This window comes from Schistocerca serialis, chromosome 11, assembly GCF_023864345.2.
Source record: "Schistocerca serialis cubense isolate TAMUIC-IGC-003099 chromosome 11, iqSchSeri2.2, whole genome shotgun sequence".
NCBI classification, from domain to species: domain Eukaryota; kingdom Metazoa; phylum Arthropoda; class Insecta; order Orthoptera; family Acrididae; genus Schistocerca; species Schistocerca serialis.
The window spans coordinates 99,170,336-99,184,188 of NC_064648.1; positions in this window are offsets into that span (position 1 = coordinate 99,170,336).

A 13,853-nucleotide genomic window follows, 5' to 3' on the forward strand; every position below is an offset into this window, starting at 1 on the left:
AAAATGGTAGTTATACAGCAGTCCCCTGGTGATGGAGGACGTCATCAGAAGTTTTGGATTTGATCCAAATTTGATGTAGCATGTTAACTCCGAACTTTTTATCCATGCAAGTAAGATTATTGTTTAAAACTACTTGTTGACCATCTTACAGAAGCCTCTTAGTCCTTCGTATTCTTACATTTACATGTCAATCTATTGACTCTCTAATGGTATATGTTGTTAATAGTGTGACTTATGGTCATCAGTGAAATGAACCGGCAATATATTGCAAGCAAGAAAAATTTCCATGTTGTCTATCGATACCTACTTCGGATTCAAAATCGAATTTTACATTATTATACAAAAATCTTAATTGGGTTGCTGATAGACATCCACCAGAATACTGGAAATTGCAAAATATTAAAAAGAAATACAAAGTAAAGGACTATCTTATTAGTCTCCCCTTCCATAATCATAATGTTTGGACATATACTAGTTAACACTAATGTTCATATTAAAAGCTTTTTAACTTTACTGTTATATGTACAACCGATGGTGTTCCTTGTATAGTAATAAAATGGTTTATATAAAGTGTTACAGAAATTCAGCAGCTGAGTAAAAAACTATTCCTGGCTTTTAGGAGTCTTAATTCCTTCCTCCGGGAAGATGGACAAGTTTGAGAAGATTGGGTACATGAGGAAGGCCACTTGGACCACACATTGAGAGGGAACTACCTACACAGAACACTAGTGTGACCCATTCTTGCATACAGCTTGAGTGTTTGGGATCCCCACCAGGTTGGATTAAACGATCACATGGAAGCAATTCAGAAGTGGGCTGTAATATTTATTAACTGTAGGATCAGTCAACACGTGAGTATTATGGAAATGCTTCGTGAACTCGTATCAGAATTCCTGGGGGAAAGACAACATTCTTTTCGTGGAACACCACTGAGAAAATCTGGAGAACTAGCATGTCAAACTGGCTGCAGAAAGACTCTCCAGCTGCCAACGTATATTTTGCGTAAGGACCATGAAAATAAGAGAAATTAAGGCTTGTGCAGAGGTATAGAGATATCATTTCTACATCGGTCTATTTGCAAGTGAAACTGGAAAGGAAATGATTTGTAGTGGTACAAGGTATCCTCCATCCGCAAATATGGTATGTATCTGTGAATACATAGATGCTGAATACGGAAAAAAACAGTGACCGCCTACTACATTAAAAAATTAGTTGATATTAGCTATTTCGTGATTTGTTTCAAATTATTTGTTCCGCATTTAACACTGTACACTGTGATAATCAGTGGCTTGCACGTATAACAGTCTTATAATTTGGAGATGTGAGTGTTGTCTACCTCTATTAATACTCCTCATTCAGCTCTGTTTATCAAACTGCCACATACAGATAAACTGGATTCTGAAAAATTACGTAGAGTTAGATGCACCTGACATGTAGCTATTTGTTTACATAACAACAATAAAAAATTCAGGCATAACACGTTTTGGGGCTAGAGAATATACAATGATGAGCCAAAACATTATGACCACTGTCCACTGCGAGGTTGAATGCCTTCTGGTGGTGTTGCGGGCGCATGACACAGTAAGAAAAGAATGTAAGTGGATGAGAGACGAAAGGGGAATCATTATAGTGATGATATGTGCCGCAAATGCGGAGATCCACTGATATAAGGGGTTTTGACAAAGGGTACATTGTTGTGGCGCTGCAGCTGGAAACAAGAATCTCTGAAACGATGAAGCTGGTCGCCTTTTGGCGTACTTCTGTCGTGAGCACTTATGAAAAGTGCTTCAAGGATGGTAACATAACGAGTAGGCCATATTGTATTGGACGACCACGTCTCATCAGGAAACGTAGCTATCGAAGGATCCCCCACTGTGTAATCCACGATGGGCAGCGATCTGTGGCAGACCTGGCGACAATGCTGGCGCAGGCACAAGTGTTTTGGAACACACCATTCAAAAATGGCTCTGAGCACTATAGGACTTAACAGGTATGGTCATCAGTCCCCTAGAACTTAGAACTACGTAAACCTAACTAACCTAGGGACATTGCACAACACCCAGTCATCACGAGGCAGTGAAAGTCCCTGACCCCGCCGGGAATCGAACCCGGGAACCCGGGCGGGGGAGGAACACACCATTCAAAGGCCATTGTTGAAAATCGAGCTCCACATCACACGACCCTATGTGTTCCTGTGCTGACCCAGTGACACTGCTAGTTGTGATTGTAGTGGGCGCAGCATCACAGAGTTTTCACAGTGGATCGGCAGAATGGTGTCGCCCGTCGAATGAGTCACATTTCTTGTTATAAACAGGTCAATGGTTGTGTCCTTACTCGTCATCATCCAGACGAATGACTGAACGGAGCGTGCACTGTGCCACAAATGCAGAACAGGGAAGGCGGAATTATGCTATGGGATGAACCTGTCTGTGTTGCAAGGTCCGAATTGTGCTACAGTGGTTTTAGGTGCATTATAGTGAACTCATATTGATGTTTTGGCCAGCAAATGTATCTGATCTGCACCTGTTGAAACCCATATTTGGCGCCAGCTGTGTGCCTGTAAACCACCATCCCATAGCTTATGGGAATTGCTTGTCCTGTGCGTAGATATATGGTGCAAAATACTTTTGGAATCCTGTCAAGGACTTGTAGAATCCATGCTAAGCAGAATCTCTGTTGTACTGTGTTATAAAAGTGGAACAACACACTGTTAAACAGGTGGTCATAATGTTTTATCTCATTGGTGCATGTGGGATAGAGTATGATATTGCAAGCTCTTGCCCCCCCTCCCCCCCTCCGCTCTCCCAAGGAAATCTTGCTTAAGGTTACAGGCCTATTTGCAGTGCAGTCTGAGGTCTACATTAGGTTGAAAGAGATAATTTTATTGTCAGTTGTGGGACTCAGTGAATGTGAAATAAAGGTTATATAAACAGACTGACGTGTGGCATTGCCTAGTATTTATGTTTGCGCCATATTTAAATGTACTTTGGTATATTTAACGCACTTTTTGTCATAAAAACTAAAACCCTATAGCAAAGCCCAAAAATACATATTAGACAATGAAAAACCAACCATCTAATAAATATTTTGATGCATATTATGTATGTATATCATATGTAAACCGCAAAAAGTGGAAGAGAAATTCCAATATATAACTTTTACCCACATTTGGCCCTTTTTCCACATTTGTTACTGCTGCTATGTGTGTAAAGACAAATTCTTAATTAAGTACTGCTAAGGCCTGATCATCAATTAGATTAGGAAGCACCGTTTTATATACTGAAAAACGTTGAGACACATTGCAATGAAGGTGAAATAATATGTGTTATGCTATAAATCACTTTTCCATTCAATTAATAGTTTGTAGTCACTTCATTGGCTTCACTCAAGCATGTAACAAATTAATCTTGGCTAAAGTTATTTATTGGATCCTGTCCCTCCCCCTGAAATCCTGGTTGTAGCGACAGACTGATCTGTAGCGCAACCTGAGATCTAGGTTAGGTTGGAAGGTGACAACTGGGTTGAGTTAGGGAAGCCAATGAATGTGAAAGCAGAAAATCTGGTTACAGTAACAAACTGGCTGGTAGCAAAGCCTAATATCTAAGTCCATGCCATATTGAAAAATGCATTGGTGTCCAATATGTAAATATTACACTAATCTGTATCTATTACTACACTATGGTCTCTCAAGATTATTCGTATTTGAACCTCTTTTCTGCATTTAATTCTCATGACCACAGCTCCATTTAGCAGTATGTACTGACTTGACATTCCAAAATGGAGCTGCAGACAGGTCTGTATTTAAAGGCTTTGGGCAAGACATGAGCAACGTCACTTATGTAAACAGAGCTGCTTAAGACCAATTCACACTGTCTGTCATGCCACCGCCACAGCAACATCACATCACGGCGCTGTCACATTAAGGTGTATTCACACCGTCCATCATGGCATGGCACGTCAAGCCAATTCAAGTCGCGTGATCTCAGCTCATATTACTGTGCTCAGCTGTTCTTTTCGTGGGAATTCCGATATTCGCAAGATGATTTTCACCTTTTTTACATGTGAAGTGCACATACACAACGCAGTAGCTTATATGTGTGTGGATGCTGGAGTCCAAATCTGTACGAAAAGGACATTTATTGGACTCAAATAGTTTGCAGCTTGCAGGGACAGCTCTTATATTAAAGAAGGGAATTACTGTTCAGAATTCGGTTTTGGTTGATATAATTCGTCCTTGCATTCAGTTATATTGTTCGAAGAATTTGAGTGATGTAGGTAGAAACAATATGCGAGTACATTTAAAAGAATTGTTGAAGAGAGGCCTGTTACTGTAAACATCAAAAATAAACCAAGTCTAACAATTATTCATACCGGGCGTGTTATATTTGTTTCTAATGAAATGCAATAGGTGATGAGGCGCTATGATCTCGTTTGAACATTGTTTATTCTAATTGTCATATTGGCCATTGTCTGTCTATGAAGGGGGAGGTGGATACAACGCCGTCGCCATTTAGTCCGGAGACGCCGGTATGGGAGATTTCGTCCGATGAAGCATCGTATTATTCGCAGGATGAGATGATGAACTGTGGACAATTTCATTAAGGAATAAATATACTGAGAAACAATGGTTAGAATACAAAGTTCCTTGAATAGGTTTCTACATGATCCTCTTGAATTTACACCACAAATGAGTCTTATTACACTCTTTTGCGCACTAAAAATTTTTGCTTGTTTTGACGAATTACCCCAGAATATTAACCCATATGGCATAATGGAATGAAAGTAAGTAATCCCTGAAATTTAACACTGTCAAGCTTTTCAATATGCATGTCTTCATGTGTTATGCACATGTTGGAAGGAATCTCCAACAAGTTCAGAACTGCATATATTGAATCAGCTTTAACCATTTATTCATGTCCGTGAAAATTTGATTAGTAGCTATTTCTGAATCAGTACTTCACTTGCTACTTCTTCCAATGTTTGTATCGTCTACATACAAAACAAACTTAGTATCTCGTAATGTAACCGGTGTGAGGTCATGAATGTACACAAGAAAATGCAATGGACCCAAGATAGAACGTTGAGGAACACCACATGTAATTAAATCCAGGTTAGATGAAGACTGACTATTTACTGCATAGGTATTTCGCAACGACACCCTTTGTTTCCTAGTTAGATAAGAGTCAAACCATTTTGCAGCACTACTGGTGACACCATAATATTCTAATTTACTTAAGAGAATGTTGTGATTCACACGGTCAAAGGCTTTAGATAGATCACAGAAAATGAAGGTGAATAATAAAATTTTTGTTCTTGGCAGGACTCGAACCAAAATAACCACATTTACAATTCAACTGCCTTCACCAATCATTACGTATGTTACCCACTGCACCAGAGTGGTTAACTGTAGTTTCACACTTTGTTCTGTTTCATATGCTAGCTGAAACTAGTAACCTCAATAAGTCATTAGCTGACATTTAATGTCAATAAATTGTACCTTTTAGAAAGATTCTCAATGTATTTGTGTGGAACAGCATTTATTTATAGGACATAAGCTATTATGTGGTTACACGATAAAAGACACCAAATACAAGTTTGACGAAATTCAATATGGCCTCATGCAGGTGCTTCAGCCAAAGTATATCTTTGAAAGGAGTGCAGCCAGAGTACCTCTCGTAATGTATATGCAAATAAAGGCATGTTCACATCTTTCCCAGCCATAAGCCTATATTATGCGGGAAGAGGATATGAACAGAATCAGTGTTCTATGCATAACATAAAGCAGGCATGGAATGAAATATAAAAAAAATCTTAGTCCTCTGATCCTTCAATGGACGATGTGGGCTATATGTTCCCACATTTCACATCTACATCTATACTCTGCAAACCACCGTGAGGTGGACGGCAGAGGGTACGTCCCATTGTATCAGTTGTTAGGGTTTCTTCCTGTTTCTTTCACATATGGAGCATGGGAAGAATGACTGTTTGAATGCATTGTGTGTGCAGTAATTATACTAATCTTATCTTCATGGTCACTATGTGTGTGGTACAAAGGTGGTTGTATTATCTTCCTAGAGTAATTATTTAAAGTTGGTTCTTGAAATTTTGTTAACAGACTTTCTCGAGATAGTTTGCATCTGACTTCAAGAGTCTTCCAGTTCAGTTCCTTCAGACGTCTGTGACACTCTCCCATGGGTTACACAAACCTGGGACCATTTGTGATGTCCTTCTCTGTAATGTTCAATATCCCCAGTTAGTCATGACTGGTACAGATCCCACACACTTAAATAATATTCTAGAACCAGTCACACAAGTGATATGTAAGCAACCTCCTTTGTAGTTGGATTGCGTTCCCCATTATTCTGCCAATAAACCAGTCCACCACCTGCTTTACCCAAGACTGATCATAGGTGATCATTCCATTTCATATCCCTACGAAGTGTTACACTCAGGTATCTGTATGAGTTGGCTTATTCCAAAAGTGATTGACATTATAGTCAAAGGATACTACGTTTTTTTTCGTTTTGGTAAGTGTGCAGTTTTACATTTCTGAACATTTAAAGCAAGTTGCCAATCTCTGCAGCACTTTGAAATTTTATCAGTATCTGAATTAATGTTTATGCATCTTCTTTCAGATAGTACTTCACTGTAGATAACTGCATCATCTGCAAAAAGCCTGATGTTACTATTAATATTGTCTGCAATGTGATTCATATACAGCATGAACGGCAAGTGTCCCAACAAACTTCCCTGGACCACACCGAAGTTACTTCTACATCTGACGATGATCCTCCATCCAAGATAAGATGTTATAACCTCCCTGCCAAAAAGCTCTCAATCCAGTCATAAGTTTCACTTGATACACCATATGATCATACCTTTCACAATAAGTGTAGGTGTGGTGCTGAGTCAAATGCTTTTCAGAGATCGAGAACACAGCATCTATCTGATTGCCTTGATCCATAGCTTTCAGTTTGTTGCATGAAGAAGTGGCTGTTAGGTTTTACATCATCGATGTTTTCGAAATCCATGCAGGTTGGCATTGAGGAAGTCATTCTGTTAGAGATACCTCATTACGTTTGAACCCAGAATATGTTGTAAGATTCTACAGCAAATCGATGTGAAGGATGTTCGACGGTAGTTTTTTGGATCACTTCTACTACTCTTCTTGTAGATGTGTGTGACCTGTGCGTTTTTCCAAGAACTGGGCACTGTTTTTTGTTCGAGGTATCTACGGTAGAGCGGCTAACTCAGCCGCAAATTCAGTGTAGAATGTGATAGGGTTTCTGTCAGGCCCTGGAGCTTTGTTTAATATTAACGATTTCTACTGTTTTCCAATACCATTGACACTAATACTTATTTCATTAATTTTTTTAGTGATATGAGGACTAAATTGGGGCAAATATCATAGGTTTTCCTTTGCAAAGGGACATTTGAAAATGGGAGTTAAGTGTTTCAGGTTTTTCTTTGCTACCCTCAATTTAAGTTTGTGTATCATCAGTAGGGACTGGACACTAACATGGTGCCACTAACAGCCTTTACGTATGACCAGAATTTCGTTGGGTTCTATCAAAGATCATCTGACAATATTCTGCTACAGTAGTCACTGAAGGCATCATGCATTGCTGTCTTGACAACCAAACACGTTTCATTCTGCATCTCTATATCTATAGCCCTGAGCTTTGTTTTACACGTCTTATGCAGTAATCTCAGTTTCTTTAGAAGTTTCTTAATAGTGATTGTATACCATGGAGCTACTTTCCCATTATGAACTGTTCTACTGTGTGCATATCTACCAGTACATGGTCAACTATTCTTTTAAACCTGAGCCAGAATTCCTGCCCCGCGCAGCAAGTTTCAAACTCCTCATTGAGATATGACACTACTGATTTTGTATCTAGTTTACTGAATATATATATTTCTGTTTGTTTCAATTGTCCTTTGTACTTTGGTAGTTATGGTTGCTACAATCACATTGTGGTCATTGATACAAGTTTCGATGTGGACATCCTCAATAATATCAGGTCTATTTGTTGCCACTGGATCCAATATATTTCCATCATCGGTGGGGTTCCTGGCTATCTGTTTTAGGTAGTTTTCAGAAAAGACATTTCATAAATTTCCACTAGATGTCTTATCATGCCTACCACTAACAAAACTATAATTTTCCCAATTAATTGTTGCATGATTGAAGTCTCTACTGATGATTACAATATGAATGAGGAACTTACGTACAAGTGAACAGTAAAGCTTTTAGTTACATTAGTAAATGAGTCTGGTCGACAATAGAAGGATCCAATTATGATTTTTATACCCACCCCTGATACTGACTCTTGCCCAAACGATTTTACATGCAGCTTCAATTTCTACCTAGGTGGATTTGAGATTCTTGTCTACTGTGACAAATACATCATCTCCACCTCCCATTTGCCTATCCTTTCAATATATAATTAAATTTTCCTTAAAAATCTTAGTGCTATCAATTTCAGGTTTCAACTAGCTTCTGTACCTATTATTGCACGAGCTCCACTACTCATCATTAGTGCTTCATAATCTGCTACTTTGTTGGGTATGCTTTGGCAGGTTACCAGTAGGATTTTAATATTCTCACCTGTTGGAGACATTTGAGTGGCCAAAAAAAAAAAAATAAATAAATAAATTGTGTGCACCGTGCACACAGTTGTGGTATTTTGGTATTTTAATGAACTATCGTTAGAGGACCAAGTAGAAGAAAGTAAATTTTGCATACTTGTGCCTTCGTTTTAAGTATGAGGACGAAGTAACTCTAAACAAATTATTAAATGTTTCACTGTCCATCCGCAGAAAGCTGATGTACTCATCGGGTTCTGAGTATAGCATTTCCATTAACTGGTTTTTGTCGTGTGTATATTTATCTCTCGTTTTAAACCATTCTATGGATCAGCGTCCTGTTTTCTTCTATAAACACAGTGCCGTATCTGTGGTTGTAGCCACTCCCAATAGTATTAAAATAGAGCATCTACGGCACGAGAAACGTCTGATTCAGAAGTAAGGTTAAATTGACAAGGTTTTTTGGTACGTGTACGAGCATGTTTGACACTTCTATGTCTATATAAGAACGAGTTTGACAGACAAGTTTGTCCTTTTACTGTCGCCTTAAGAAGTTAGTGTAAGTTTCTTTGCCCATTCGAAGGAAGTTGCTGTAATCTTCTTGTTCTAAGAGTAATATTTCCTTTGACAGATTATCATGTGTAAATCTCTCTCTCACTTTAAGCCATTTCCTGGGCAAACGTCGTGTTTTCTTATTCTTCTTTAAACACAGTACCGAAGTCAATACGAGGACTGCTTTGTCTACATTTGTGGCACTTCGCCCTACTCTCAAAATACTCATGAACGAACAACGTCTGCTTCAAAGTGAGGTTAAATTGACAATCTTTGTTTTTACGTATAGGGGCTTCTTCAGTAAATCCGCGGCTACATAATGGCGAATCTGACAAATAGGTTTGCTTGTTTACTAGTGCCTTAACCGCAGTGTAGACTGTGTGGTCTTGACGTAAAGCCAGATTCACACAGGCAAAAAAAGTATCGCCACTGCTAATGGCGAACTGCAGTTACTTTGTAGTTGCATGTGTGAACTCCTAGTTTTCGGTGGCGCCATTTAAGAAGCGCAACTTTTGTCACGCCACAAAAAGTTGAACTTGGTTCTACTTTGTTGCGCCATTTTGCCTTCTCCACAATCGAATAACCTCATTCGATTGCTACCTCGCGGCTGGATTCAAACCTTTCTAGTGCGTATTCGTTCGCAGATATTGCTTTTGTTTGTGCGTTTGCTATTAATATGTCGAAAAAGTGGTCAGCAGCGACAATTATGAGATTCTTGGAGGTGTATCAAGAACGAGAATGCCTTTGGAACCACAAAAGCGACTCACACAGAGACAGAAATTTGAGAGATGCTGCATTAATTGAAATAGTATACAGTATGCGTGAATATATACCTGGAATTTATGTAGCTACAACAAAATTAAAAATTCGAAACATTCGAAATGCTTACATGAATGAACATAAAAAAGTATTGAAATCACTTAAGAGTGGTGCGTCTACAGACGGTATTTATAAACCCAGCCTTGCTTGGTTTGAAGCTGCAGACTGATTCTTAAAACACGTAGTCGAGACAAGAGAGACGAGAAGCAGTTTGGTAAGTAATATTTTGCATTTATTATGTTTCCTAAACATCTTATTTAGTAATACGTACAGCCGTTTAATCAGGTAAGACAGGTGACGCCATTTTGCAAACTGCGCAATTACGAAGAATTTGTGGTGTCCTGTGTGAACGGTAGCTCACAACGCCACTCCTCAATGACTTGACTTGTGGCGATACTTTCGTTGCGCGTGTGGACCCGGCTTAACAGCCACACGCGTACTAGGCGCGAAATGCTCCCCACATGAGGACAGGTATATCTTTGCCTTCTGGCAGATTGGCAGATACAGGCGTCTATGGCAAAACGCCCAAGACCATGCGCCTACCCCGCGCGGCCACACACCTTGTAAAAATAACTAGACTCCACAGGGGCGCTGCAGCCGCGAGATATTTCGAACCTGTACCTGTCTGATAAGTGAAATGAGGGATGCTCAACTACCGGACCTACCGATAGATGGCTCTAGCGCGTGCCGGCAAGAGATTGTATCACTGAGTGTCCGCCATATCTGAATTTGGCAAAAAAACGAAGTGTCAAAACACCGATGAAAATGTTTTTCGTTCTGCGCCCTCATAAGTATATTATATTGGATGTTCTAGATATCTACACATCAACATAATGAAGTGTTTCTAATCTAGCGAGAAAAAACAGTGACAGTTCTGCTATGAAATTCCTAAATTCGAGTGTGTTTTGAAAGTTTGACAAGCTGACCTATAAATTATACACTATTTTATGAGTGCTTTACTTATTTGCCCTTTTTAAAACACTATTTAAGATTCAATGGAGGTCAGCAAATTACCTTACTTGCCGAAGCTTTTAACTACTGGTATAATTCGGAAAATCAAGTGTGGACAACAGTGAAGACGTCTCTTGAAAAAAAGTTGACATCGTGTGCTTAGGGGTATCTTTACTGACAACAGAAATTACAACTGAACTATTAAAGTATTACTTACGTATAAACAGAAAAAATCGTTATTTTTTCTTTATGTGAAGTGATGCATTACCGATCTGCAAATATGCTGACACTGTAATTGCAACATGCACTTACGAATTTCGCACTCTCTTTGATCAGTAATTTAAATGCCATGATTTTATTAACGCCTGTACATGACACGGTGTATTTAAACTGAGTGATATGGTAGAAGCACCAGTTTTTAACAGTGCTACAGTCTTTGATACGAGACAAGAAATACATTTAAATGAGATAAACACAAAGCCCAACGATAAGGCTCCTCTTAAATGCTTGACTTGTATCATTTGGAAGTTAAGTCTAGTAATAATATTATATTGGACTGATACATGATGATGTAGGAAGTGAAGGAACTTGTTGAAAATAACCTCGATCACAGCTGTTAATTTTAAGGTTGGGGTGTCTTAAAACTGTAATTTTCCAGTCTGACACCCAAACAATTTTAAAATTGAATTCAAAACATGTCAGTGAGCAAAATTAATTACACTCTGAATTACAACCATAGAATTCTATTTCTGTGAATCTTGGTTCCAGTCTTTGACATGGTGTCAATCACTGGAATGACTGGTTGTCAGTATACGGCCCAAGCAAAAAACAAACCTGAAAGTGAAAGCTGCAGAAGCTGGCCAGACAGGCACCCCAATGGCTGCTACAATCTGTGTGAGACAAGGGTGACATTATATTGCAAATTTAGTGTAAAAAGTTCCATATTGTCTGAATTTGTCCTATACTGACAGGACAATCTAGTCCAGTCGATTTTCTTATCTGCAAAAGTACACTAGCCAATACCAGTGGCACAAAGGTAGTGCCACATTACAAACTATCTGGTAATAACAGAAGTATTGGTGGACAATGTACAGTAAATAATATGTAATAACCTGAGAAATTCAAAATTGGTTTGAAGAAATAGGACAGTATTTGGAAAGAGAGTAACATTTTGAAAGTAACAAATGACGCAAGTAGAGTTTTCAGTTATGAAAGCTCGCTTAAATTTTTTTTTCCCCCTCTCTCTTTTCGATTATCAAGGGAAAAAATGTGATAACATAAAAGTGCAAGAAAGTTGTGTACAATGTTGGAAATGATGAAAAAGAAAATCTCACTATGCTTCCTCCTCCATGTGAAGAGTATTCCTGTAATAATAGCTAATAGCATACCAAGAACATAAGGGTGTCACAGTGGAGATTTGTTTTCTGGTACAGACATCTGATACAACTATTCCACAACAAAACGTACTTTCAATAGGTGTGGTACCAGTGCACTCCCATGGGATAACAGAATATTATGTCCTCCAGGAATCACATTGGGTACACCACATACAGCATAAACTGTACAGCAACTGCAATGCTTTGTGAGCAAGTAATAACAGTCAGTATCTTTAATTTTAACATAACTCTTGACTCCCATAATTATCCGCTTATACGTGTGCTTGTACTACAGGTTATTGGTAAAGCAAATACTAGGTGAGTACGTCTTCACACTTTTAATACTTAGCAGAAATTCTGAAAAAAGTAAATTGTTTTATTACTGTATCACCTCTATGGCGAATTAAGAGGTACTGACTGGTTTCTTCGAACATTTAATAGAAGCCTTCTTTTTTACCTGCTATTGATAAAGAGCCATTCCGAGTTCTGTACAGAACAATCTCTCGCATTTTTCATGAGGTTTGTTATTCTGTACACTAATATTTCTTCTTCTAAATGGTAAATAATGCATTCAGACAGTGCTGGTATTAAAGGTAATTCATGAAATAAATTATATTTAAACCAGAAAATTAAAGGTTCCACATGGCACATGAAAAGTACTTTGCTACACACATGTATGTACAGATTCCAAAATGTCTGTGAATTTGAGTGTTACAAACTTTTTTAAATAGAAATATGAAGATCACAATACTTTAGGTCTGCAATCACTCAAAGGTAAAATACTTTAGTTCCCTATGGGAAACTTTGTTCTTTACGTGACTTGTGCAACTGCTTTCACTCTTAATGGAAAACTAAATGGTTTATGTTAAAGTTAACTAGCAAAAAGTGTAACCATTGTTACATAATTTCTGTGAAGTAAGATTCCTTAATGTTATTTCCTTCCTTTGTCGTCATAACTCGATAATTTCAGTTCCGTATGGGACATATGAACTAACAAAATGAAATGCTTTTATTACTATGACCAAACAAAATCTTTTTAACATGTAGTACACAGTTCAAATCAGCAAAAAGTGTAACCGTATAATTAAGGTAAATGTTAATGAAAATTAGGCATGTAACATGAATACTGAAATTTCCTAGATTTCCACGTGTACCTGTAATCACTGTATTCTGCACTTTGTACTGCTAGAAAGATAATTCTATACGATTATTTTCATTCTCTTCTCCCCCCCCCCCCCCCCTCAACACAGGAAAATATAATAGAAAGACATCCTAGCAAAATAAAGACAAAATTCAGAAAATTAGGTATTGCCTGACTCAGGTCCCCTTATTCTAGAATGGTTATAAAGTAATAAGAATGCTTATGATCAACTGTAACATTGTGTTCATTATAGGAAGTATTAAAACAAGAATTAACAGAGTAACAATTTTATTGCTCTTATGTTGCAGAGTATCCACAAACATTACTGTTTTAAACATAGGGCCACTGCATACTTCATTAGATCACACCCATCCTGTGATTAAACTGTTTTCTTAAAGTGAAAAATTCAAGTTAACATATTTGTT